This window comes from Apium graveolens, chromosome 1 (genome assembly GCF_009905375.1).
Source record: "Apium graveolens cultivar Ventura chromosome 1, ASM990537v1, whole genome shotgun sequence".
Taxonomy (NCBI): domain Eukaryota; kingdom Viridiplantae; phylum Streptophyta; class Magnoliopsida; order Apiales; family Apiaceae; genus Apium; species Apium graveolens.
Genome location: NC_133647.1, coordinates 175,652,964 through 175,665,097, shown reverse-complemented (window position 1 = coordinate 175,665,097; position 12,134 = coordinate 175,652,964). Strand labels below are relative to the sequence as shown.

Sequence of the window (12,134 nt, the reverse complement as noted above, 5' to 3'; positions counted from 1 at the left end):
TCGAAAAGCAGTCCCTAACGCAAGGGTGAGCTCCTGAGCAAACCTGCTCTGCGTCTCATACATGGCATCCATCCACCGTGAAAGCCTCCTATACTGGGCATCACCCATCCCAGCACCCTCCTGAGCTCTCGAAGAACTAGCCTCACCACGCCCTGGCCTGGCCATAGTAGCACCTCGTGCTGGACGCCCTCCTGGAAGATGATAACCCAGCCCATGCTCCTCAGGCTCACCACTGGTCCACTCCTGCATCCCATTCAGAGTGCCAGAATCTATAGGAGCTGCTGGCAACTGCAACTGCTCATGAGCCGGCCAGTTCACTCCTACTGCACGGCATAGCTTTGTAACCGTGGATGCATAAGGGATGTTCATATGCTTTGCTCCCCTCAAAAACTTCAGAATTCCTTGGTAGATAAACTCACCAAGGTCCACATAGTATTCCTCATTCAGAATTCCCCACAACAACTGTGCTCTCTCAACTGTGACCTCGTGTGCATGTGAAGAAGGCAAAATATTAGCACATATAAATGCGTTCCATGCACGGGCATACCTGTTCATGGCGATCGCCGGAAAGTGATGATACTCATTATTGGCTGGACTGCGGTTCCAAACTGTGCCCGGTCGACAGAGAGTCGCATAAATCAAATCCAAGTCAAAATCCTCAGCAGTCTTTTCATTCCAGTTCTCCTCCTCGGGCTTCCCATCTCGCTGTCCAATCATTCGGCGAATCGCCGCAGGATGATAATCAACCGTCAGCCCCCGAACTACGGAAAACCCATTCTTTTCATCCTTCGCGTTCGCGTAGAACTCGCGAACAACACTCATCGGTACTGCTTCGGGTGACTCACAAAAAGCTATCCACCCCTTCTCTGCAATCATGGGCAACAACTCACCATCCCTCCCTGATGGTAAAAACCCCCTCTCCTTCAGAATCGGCTTCCCCAACAGCCTAGTGTACTCCTCCTCCGCGGCTCTGTCAGTTAACCGAGGCCTCACAGCAGTACCTCTTGATGAATCAGCAGTAGGAACTGTGCTGCTGCTGTCAATAGTGCGTGCTCTCTTGGGTGCCATTGATTTGTGAATAAAAGTGTGTAAGAACTGATTTTTGATGTTTATGAGAGGGTTTAAGTGTAGGAAGTTGTGGGAGATATGTAGGATAAGTGTATGTATATATAGGGTGTGGAGTAGGTTAAATTAGATTAGGAGTGGGGTTGAGGGATAAAATCATGGGGTAATGGGAAAAGAATTCGTGGGTTTATGGGCTGTAATGGGTTTTTGTGTTTTTTTTTTTTTTCTGAACTGTAAAAAAAATTTCTGGAACTCGACCCCTGCGCGGCCGCTCAGCATTTCTGCGCGGGCGCGCAGCAAGCTGCGCGGGCGCGCAGCAAGCTACGCGGGCGCGCAGAGGGTCTCTGGAATTTTTTTTTTTCAGCCCCTATTTTCTGATTTTTTTGTGTTTTTGGATAGGTTATTAACTTCTAAGGGTTCCTGTAACAACAATTCATGGGTTGCCTCCCACGCAGCGCTTCTTTTTCGTCATTAGCTGCGCTTCTTTTTCGTCATTAGCTTGACGTTCCGTTCCTTTCTCACGTAGTCAACAAAATGGCACTAACCACCTCTCGGTTTTCCATGTCCCCATAGTAGTGCTTCAACCGCTGACCGTTAACCTTGAATGCTTGGTCCGAATCATTCTCAAAAATTTCCACCGCTCCATGTGGAAACACAGTTTTGACAATAAAAGGTCCAGACCACCTTGATTTTAACTTCCCAGGAAAAAGTCGGAGCCGAGAGTTGAATAACAGAACTTGTTGCCCTGGCACAAACAACTTAGGATGTAGCTTCCTATCGTGCCACCTTTTCACCTTTTCCTTATACATTTTGTTATTCTCGTACGCTTGAAGTCAGAATTCATCAAGTTCATTAAGCTGAAGCATTCTTTTCTTACCAGCTGCATCTAAATCCAGGTTCAATTTCTTCAATGCCCAGTAGGCCTTATGCTCAAGCTCCGCCGGTAGATGACATCCCTTACCGTACACCAACTGAAATGGTGACATCCCAAGTGGAGTTTTGTATGCTGTTCTGTAAGCCCAAACAGCTTCATCGAGCTTTAAAGACCAATCCTTCCTTGATGGACAAACAACCTTCTCTAGAATGCGCTTTATCTCTCTGTTAGACACTTCCGCTTGATCATTTGTTTGCAGATGATAGGCAGTAGCTACTCGATGATTCACATTATAACGCTGCATCATAGAAGTGAACTTACGGTTGCAAAAATGCGATCCTTCATCACTTATGATTACCCGAGGTGTTCCAAACCTTGTGAAAATTTGCTTATGAAGAAAATTTAGCACTGCCTTTGCATCATTTGTTGGTAAAGCTTTAACTTCGACCCATTTTGAGACATAATCGATTACCAGCAAAATGTACTGATTATTGCAAGACGAGATAAAAGGCCCCATGAAATCGATTCCCCATACATCAAAGACCTCGACTTTAAGCATCATATTTAATGGCATCTCATCCTTCCTTGACAAATTTCCCACTCTTTGGCAACGATCACACCTTAAAACAAACTGATGAGCATCCTTGAACAAGGTGGGCCAGAAAAAACCTGCTTGCAGAATACGAGCTGCCGTTTTCTCACCTCCATAGTGTCCACCATAAACTGTGGAATGGCAGTCTCGTAATATCCCCTCCGTCTCACAGAACGGGATACATCTCCTGATGATCTGGTCAGCTCCCTGTCTAAACAAATATGGTTCATCCCATATATACCACTTCACCTCATGCATAAACTTCTTCTTTTGCGCGGATGTCAAATTGGGAGGCATTATATTGCTGACAAGATAGTATACAATATCTGCAAACCATGGTTCTTCCTCCTGAATTGCAAACAACTGCTCATCCGGAAAAGATTCATTGATTAACGTCCTATCTTGTGAAGTAGAATCGGGATTCTCCAACCTAGAGAGATGGTCAGCTACTTGATTCTCGGTACCTTTTCTATCTTTGATCTCTAACTCAAATTCCTGAAGTAAAAGCACCCAACGAATGAGTCTCGGCTTCGAATCCTTCTTAGAAACCAGATAGCGAATAGCTGCATGATCAGTGAATACTGTCACTTTCGTACCAAGCAGATAAGATCGAAATTTCTCAAAGCCAAAGACTATAGCCAAAAGCTCCTTCTCAGTAGTGGTGTAGTTCAATTGGGTTCCATTTAAAGTCTTACTCGCATAGTAGACCACATGGAAGAGATTTTTCTTGCGCTGTCCCAGAACTGCACCTACCGCATAGTCACTCGCATCACACATCATCTCAAACGGTTCTGTCCAATCTGGTGCTGTAATAACTGGCGCCGTGATCAAACTCTCCTTGAGAGTCTCGAATGCTGCCAAACATTCATCATCAAATTTGAAAGGCACATCTTTCTCAAGTAAATTGCATAACGGCTTAGATATCTTTGAAAAGTCCTTGATGAATCGCCGATAAAAACCCGCATGACCGAGAAAACTACGGATTCCTTTCACTGAATTAGGTGGGGGAAGATTTTCAATGACTCCCACCTTGGCCTTGTCCACCTCCAGACCTTTGCTAGAGACCTTATGCCCAAGGATAATGCCTTCACGCACCATAAAATAACATTTCTCCCAATTAAGCACCAAATTAGTTTCCACGCATCTTTTGAGTACGGCGCGCAGATTATTCAAGCATTCATCATATGAGTGTCCAAAGACGGAGAAGTCATCCATGAACACTTCGACGTTATTTCCAATCATGTCAGAGAATATAGCCATCATACATCTCTGAAAGGTGGACGGGGCGCCACATAACCCAAACGAAACTCTACGAAAAGCAAATGTGCCAAATGGACAAGTGAAGGTAGTCTTTTCCTGATCCTCTGGTGCAATACAAATCTGATTATACCCGGAATACCCATCCAGAAGACAAAAATACTCATGTCCCGCCAATCTGTCAAGCATTTGATCAATGAATGGGAGAGGGAAGTGATCCTTTCTTGTGGCTTTGTTCAATTTTCTATAATCCATGCATACTCTCCATCATGTAACTGTTCGAGTAGGGATGAGCTCATTCTTTTCATTTGCGACCACAGTGATACCTCCCTTCTTAGGAACACATTGTACAGGGCTCACCCACGAGCTGTCAGAAATAGGATAAATGATGCCTGCATCTAGCCATTTCAGAATTTCTTTCTTCACCACCTCCTTCATGATTGGGTTCAGTCTTCGTTGCTGTTCCACAATTGGCTTACTACCTTCTTCTAACAGAATTTTATGCATACAATATGAGGGACTTATCCCCTTGATGTCTGCTATAGTCCATCCTATAGCCGATTTGAATTCTCTCAAAATCCTTAAGAGCTTGTCTTCCTCACTACCTGAAAGGTCAGCTGAAATAATAACAGGTAACGTAGATGAATCACCTAAAAAGGCATACCTCAAGTGTTCAGGTAATGGTTTGAGCTCTAAGGTAGGTGCTTCTTCTATTGATGGTTTGAGCTTCCCTTCAGCGTTCTTGAGGTCAGAAGTACCAAGAGATTCAAATGGTATATCTAGCTTTCGCTTCCAGGGAGAAGCGTTCAGATATTGTAATTGCTCGTTGCTATCTTCATCATCACTGTCAAATTCCCCCACTAAGGCCTTTTCCAATGCATCAGACATTAGCATGTGATCGAGTTGCGAAGTAACCGCAGAATCAATCATCCACTTTTAAGCACTCCTCATCTTCTGTAGGGAATTTCATTGCCTTGAATACGTTGAAGGTCACATCCTGATCTTGAACCCGCATAGTAAGTTCTCCTTTTTGCACATCTATCAAGGTACGGCCAGTTGCCAGAAAAGGCCTCCCCAAGATTATGGGAATCTTTTTATCTTCCTCAAAATCCAGAATAACAAAATCAGCAGGAAAGAAGAGCTTATCCACCTTGACGAGCACATCCTCAACTATGCCCCTTGGGTAAGTAATGGAACGGTCCGCCAATTGTAGCGACATGTATGTGGGTTTTGGATCAGGTAGGTCCAGCTTTTTAAAGATCGACAACGGCATCAGATTAATGCTTGCTCCCAAATCACAAAGGCACTTGTCAAAAGTTAGATTGCCAATGGTGCAAGGAATGGTGAAGCTTCCTGGATCTTTCAGTTTTGGTGGTAACTTTTGTTGCAGAACCGCGCTGCATTCTTCCGTGAGAGCAACGGTTTCAAGGTCATCAAGTTTCACCTTCCTTGAAAGAATAGTCTTCATAAACTTCGCATAACTAGGCATTTGTTCCAGAGCCTCAGCGAAAGGTATATTGATGTGAAGTTTCTTGAACACCTCCAGAAACTTCCCGAACTGTCTATCCAGCTTTTGTTGCTGCAATCTCTTAGGAAAAGGTGGTGGAGGATAGAGCTGTTTCTCCCCTGTATTAGCCTCAGGCAGAGTGTGTTCAACAGTAGTCTTCCTTGGTTCCGCCGCTTTCTCCCTTTGCTTAGATTCTTCATCTCGAACTTCAGCTTCGACTTCTTTTGCCTTTTCAGCATCAGCTACTTTTCCAGACCTTAAGGTAATAGCCTTGACTTGCTCTTTAGCTTCCTTCCTGCCTGGTACTTCCGTGTCACTGGGAAGAGTGCCAGGTTGACGATTGAGCACTGCATTGGCTAATTGACCGATTTGATTTTCCAAGGTCTTGATAGAAACCGCCTGACTCTTGCACAACAGCTTAAGTTCCTCAAAATCAGCACTAGTAGGTGCAGCTGCACTTCCCTGTTGAGGATATGATTGTCTTGTAGCATACTGCTGTGGTTGCTGGAATCCAGGTGGGTTAAACTGTTTACTCACTCCTTGATGATATGGTGGCTAAATAGCATTCTGATTATTTCCCCAGCTGAAATTTGGATGATTTCTGTTGTTAGGATGATAGATCGTTGGCACAGGCTGCTGTTGTCGCTGATAATTATTCACATACTGAACAGATTCGTTGACAAGAGAACACTGATCTGTAGCATGAGAACCTGCACAAAGCTCACAAACCATAGCTATTTGATTAACTCCATACGTAGCCAAAGAATCAACCTTCATTGATAGCGCTTGGAGCTGGGCTGCAATAGCGGTGGCTGCATCAACTTCCAGAATACCTGCTACCTTGCCTGATGTCATCCTCTGAGTTGGGTTTTGATGCTCATTTGCAGCCATCGTCTCAATAAGATTGTACGCCTCAGTATAGCTTTTAGCCCATAAGGCGCCTCCAGCTGCTGCATCGAGCATGGGCCGAGATTGAGCCCCCAAACCATTATAAAAACCAGTGATTACCATCCAATCCGGCATTCCATGATGTGGACATTTTCTCAACATTTCCTTGTAGCGTTCCCAAGCCTCGCACATAGATTCTGTAGGTTGCTGCGCAAACTGAGTGAGAGCACTCCTCATAGCAGCAGTCTTTGCCATTGGATAAAACTTCACCAGAAACTTTTGCGCAAGATCTTGCCACGTAGTGATTGACCCAGCTGGTTCAGAATGTAACCAGTCTTTAGCCTTATCCCTCAGTGAGAATGGGAAAAGCCTCAACTTGATAGCCTCATCAGTCATGCCATTATACTTAAAAGTGCTGCAGATCTCGACAAAATTCCTTATGTGCATGTTGGGGTCTTCAGTTGCCGCTCCTCCAAAAGAAACAGAATTCTGCACCATCTGTATAGTGCCCCGCTTGATTTCAAAGGTGTTAGCTTGAATAGCCGGATGAAGGATGCTTGACTGAATGTCATCAATTTTAGGCCGAGAAAAATCCATAAGAGCTGGATCAGCTTGAACAATATGATCTCCCATGTTTACTGGTTCTTTCTGCTCAGTTCCTGAATCCGAATCCTCAAAATCTAACTTCTCCGGTGTATCAAGAACTTCATCTTTCTCCTCAGCTGTATCTAAGGTCCTCTTGCGAGCACGAGAACGAGTTTGCATAAACGCACTAAAGTACCTGAAACACAACCGAAAAGAGTAATTAACTACTACGTCCTAATCACTGAGTCCTAATGACCAATGATGGTAAGTACATAAACTAAACAAATACGCCGAGTCCCCGGCAGCGGCGCCAAAAACTTGTTAGGGAGAAATCACGCACTAATATTCACGCAAGTATACGCGTTCGCAAGTAATATAGAATACTTTCTAGTTCGTTCCCTCAGAGACTCAGACTAAGTTATTGTCTAATTTAACTCACTCACCAATGTATGATTACTTCTCAATGTTAAGATAATAACACTTAAAATTGTTGATTAAATATTAACTATAATTAACTACTTAATTAACCACTTAACTAACACTGCAATTTATCAATAATAAAACACTCATGAGATCATAACTTCATTATTACTTCCTTCTATAGCCATAGTTATTACCTTTAGCATGTGACAGTGATGATATTAATCGAATAACACAAAACTGATAAAAGCCAACTTTCATTGTACTAATACCATTCTACCAAACATCCACAATTAAGATAGAAATTGAATAGTCATCAATTATGTTGAGTTCCTATATGTCTACAGAACTTGACAACACAACGATTTAAGTACAAGTTATTCCTTTTGATTACATAGGGAAAATAAAACTGTTAGAGTTACCCACTAATCATGCACAACGTACATGAACCTATGCTAGCATGGCAAGTTCTAAATCTCAAGATCCACTGTCGCTTCACAAGAGATTAACACCCTATCTTATATGTTCGCGACGCACATAAGACGAATACGCACAACCAATACTAGATATCATGCAATCATCACACACTAAAGTATTAAACAATTAACTAAAGAATTCCATAATAAATCCGTTACAACCCCATGATCACGATTAGCCCATAATAGAACTTATCACCATCATGTGTTCATATGAAATCATGATAAACGAACACAAGAAAATAACAACTAAACTAATTATATTAAAACAGAGTACGTCACAAGAGTAAATAAGTCAAAGCAAGAAAACTAGCATCCAACGTTACAACGAAACAAGAATCACAAGAATATATGCTTCCTATTCGTTGTTGTGTGCTAAATCGGTCTTCTTCTTTATCTCCTTCGCTTCTTGCAAAACACAATCTAAAACATAATCCCCTCTTAATACTCTGTGAAAAACGTCTCAAATCTACTTATATAATAGTCCCATAAAACTCAGATTACATAGAAGTTGGAAGCCAAACAGAAGTAGAAGTCTAAAACAATATATTATTTTCCCCGACCCTGCGCGGCCGCTCAGCATTTCTGCGCGGGCGCGCAAGGCTGCTGCGCGGCCGCTCAGCATTGCTGCGCGGGCGCGCAGGACCCTACTGGAAAATTTCCAGGTTTGCTCCGTTTCTTCGCCGTAATCTGCCCGTTCTTTTCCTCTCGCAATGGTGAACACATGCCAAGGCTTATTCTTGATGATTCCTCCTCCGAAATGCAACTAATACCCTGAAATGCATAAACACTAGAAAAACGCATCAAATACACAAAATACTTGATTTCAAGACACCAATTTAAGCCATTTTAAGACATTCTAAGTGGTATAAAATGCCACTTATCAGTGCTTCCTCAATCTTCTTAGGTTCCATCTTAGAGAGAAATCCTGAGAATAGACATTCATTTTGAGTAGCACGTCTAGTTCTGACTCAAACATCTGGATCACCAATAATCAACTCAAAATGATGAGCTTTATTCCAGACAGCCTGTCTTGGAAGATTTGATCTTGATGATTCGCCTTGAAATACATTGGGATGTTGTGTCCTACTAGTTGATCCTTCAGCATCTCCCCCTGAGTTGTTGCCAGGTTGACTTGATGATTCTCCGTCAGTAGCAGTGGTATCTCCATTGTTGCCAATGTTTCCATCACCATTACCTTGAGTATCATCATTATTAACAGGTTCTTCACCAGCAACAACCTCAGGATCTTGATCATTATCTGATTCTGAATTTGACATATCATCAAACTTCAGTTTCTCAGAAGGATCTTCAGTTTGGATACTTGGGAGTTTAGTGTCATCAAATGTAATATTGACACTTTCAGTTACTCTGTGTTGATCAATGATATACACCCTGTATGATCTTCTTCCATAACCAACAAAAATACCCTCATATGCCTTTGCCTGGAACTTGCCACGACGATCATCTCCATCCTTGAGCACGAAGCATCTGACACCAAATACATGAAAGTATTTGATAGAAGGTTTCTGTTCATTCATAATCTCATAAGGAGTCTTCATGAAGTCCATGTTGATTAGAGTTCGATTCTGAGTATGACATGCAGTATTGACAGCTTCAGCCCAAAAGTGCATTGGAAGACCTGATTCACTTAACATAGTTCTTGCAGCTTCAATCAATGTACGATTCTTCCTTTCTACCACTCCATTCTGTTGAGGGGTTCTAGGAGCTGAATATTGTCTGGTAATCCCATTGTCTGTACAGAATCCATTGAGAAGTGAATTCTTGAATTCTGTTCCATTATCTGACCTTATCGCTCTAACAGGGACATTGGAATCTATCTCGATCAACTTGATATGATCAATCACAGCTTGTGGAGTCTCATCCTTGGAGTGAAGGAAGAAAACCCATGTATACTTTGAATAGTCATCAACTATCACAAGACAGTAACACTTCTTTGACATTGAAAGAACATTAACTGGTCCAAATAAATCCATGTGCAGTAACTGAAGAACACCAGTTATGGAGGATGTGTCAGTGCCTTTGTGACTTGCTTTCTTTGATTTTCCTTTCTGGCATGCCTCACACAGTCCTTCTGGGGAGAATTCCAGTTGAGGCAGACCTCTGACCAATTCTCTCTTGACAAGAGAATTCATTGTTTTGAAATTGAGATGGGAAAGTCTCTTGTGCCATAGCCAACTCTCATTTGATGATGCCTTTGCATAGAAACAATTGACTTCAGGACTGCTTCCAGAGTTCATGTCAGCTACGAACAGATTTCCTTTCCGGATTCCCATCAAGGAGGGTTTTTCACTTTTCTTATGCATGATCTGACACTTTAGCTTGTCGAATAAAACATAGTAGCCCTTGTCACATAACTGACTGATACTAAGCAGATTGTGTTCAAGTCCTTGCACAATATACACATTTTCAATGATAACATTTCCAGCTTGCAAACAGCCATATCCCTCAGTTAAACCTTTGCTATTATCTCCAAAGGTAACCACTGGGCCAGCTTTCTCAACCACATTTGATAGCAGGGCTCTATCTCCGGTCATATGTCTTGACGACCCGCTGTCAAGAATCCACATTACCGGTTCCACCTGTTTAATGCCCTGCAATACAAATGGATTAGACCTTCTTCGGAACCCAAACTTGGTTGGGTCCGACATACTTGTAGAATTGGCCTTTATCAGGAAAAACAACATTCTTAACTTTTATGTTCTCAATTTTTTTAACGACTGAACATTTGACCTTGTAAACAACCCTAACAAATTTCTGTTTAGGCTTAGGAAGAAATGTCTCCTTTCTAGCCTTAGGAGGACTAGCAGTCTTAGACCTATCATGCTTCCTACTATTCACATGCTGACGAGGAGTAGTCTTATCATTAGGAACATGCTTACCATTAAAATAAGCATACATCAAATTAAAAGCACAAGACATACAATTAGGAACACCACATACTTTATGAGAGGGATTAACAACAGGCAAATTATGCATGGTATACATGGCATTTTTATTATCCAACTCATGTGTGTCTGAGTTAGTCTCAGTTGCTTTCACAACTTTGACTGGAACTTTCGACACACTTGGCTTGGAAACAACCTTCTCATTAGCAAGATCTTCAGCACGTATTTCTTCTTGAATAATAAAGGAGGTCTCATCAAATGGTTCAACAATTAATTTTTTATAGAGGGGTTTATCAACACCCTTAAGCACATGTGGTACTTCCCTACCTTTAGCACATACATGAGGAGGGGAGTTTATGCCTAATTATCCAATAGCAATATTATAATCAAAACCTATTCCAGATGTTTGATTAATAGCTTGCTTATTGTAGAACTCTTTAGCCTTCGAACAAGAATTAAATTAAGCTTTAACCTTAGTCTCAAGACCGGTGATCTTGTCTTTGAGAATAGTTTCGAGTTGTCTATAACAGTTAACTCTATTCTCTAGAAATTATACTTGTTCTTTTAACTTATCTTGATTAATGTGCACAAGTTTTAATTCATTGACCTCTTTCTCAAGGTCTTTGATATGTTGAATTAACATTTCATTATCACGACGAACACAATCTAAGGAACCTCCTAGATGATAAACTAATTCATCATCAATAAATTTTACCTCTTTTCTTGACGATGAAGTATTTCCATCAATAGCCATAAGAGCAAGATTTCCAACTTCTTCATCTTCACTATCAGTATCATCCCAGCTTCTTCCCTTTGCCAGATAAGCCCTTTCAGATTTACTCTTCTGATTTGAATCATAAGAGTTCTTCCTTACTTGCTTTGGCTTCCTACATTCTGTGGCAAAGTGTCCCAACTCATTGCAGTTAAAGCATCACATGGTGCTCCGATCAACCATCCCTGTTTTGTATCCACCACTGCTGGTGTTAAAGGATGAAGATCCACCTTTCTGGAATCTGTTGTAGTTGGACTTGTACTTGAACTTGGAATTCCTCTTGAATCTGACATTGGAGAATCTCTTGACAATCAGGGCCATTGACTCATCTTCCAATTGCTCCAGCTCTTCCAAGGAGTAAAAATCATCATTGGATTGATTTGTAGTAGGAGGATCATATTATGCTACTATCACATTTTCCTCATCCTTGGAAGACTGTACCATTCTCTTTGACTCTTGAGATTGTTGTTGTTATTGACCTTTAGCTACTAGAGCAGTAGACGTGCTGACCACTCTACCTTTCCCGTAGACTTCCTTCTGCTGAATCTGCTCCAACTCATAGGTTTTTAACACACCATAGAGCCTTTCCAAAGAAATCTCACTCAGATCTCTCGCTTCTCTTTTGGCAGTGATTCTGTGTTCAAGAAGAGTTGGCAGTTTTAAAAGGAACTTTTTGTTGACCTCCCTGAATGAATAATATTTTCCATTTATGTTCAGGTTGTTGATCAATGTATTGTACCTCTTAAACACTTCAGTAATTCCTACTCCTGGATTGGATTTAAAATGTTC

The 12,134-nt window shown here is 41.7% G+C and overlaps 1 non-coding gene across 1 annotated transcript; it reads left to right on the top strand.

The window, feature by feature from the left end:
- The first annotated feature begins 6,316 nt into the window (after positions 1-6,316).
- Positions 6,317-6,423, top strand: LOC141679776 (small nucleolar RNA R71). Its single transcript, XR_012558181.1, has one exon. It is a non-coding gene; the product is annotated as a small nucleolar RNA R71 (small nucleolar RNA).
- Positions 6,424-12,134: the final 5,711 nt, after the last annotated feature.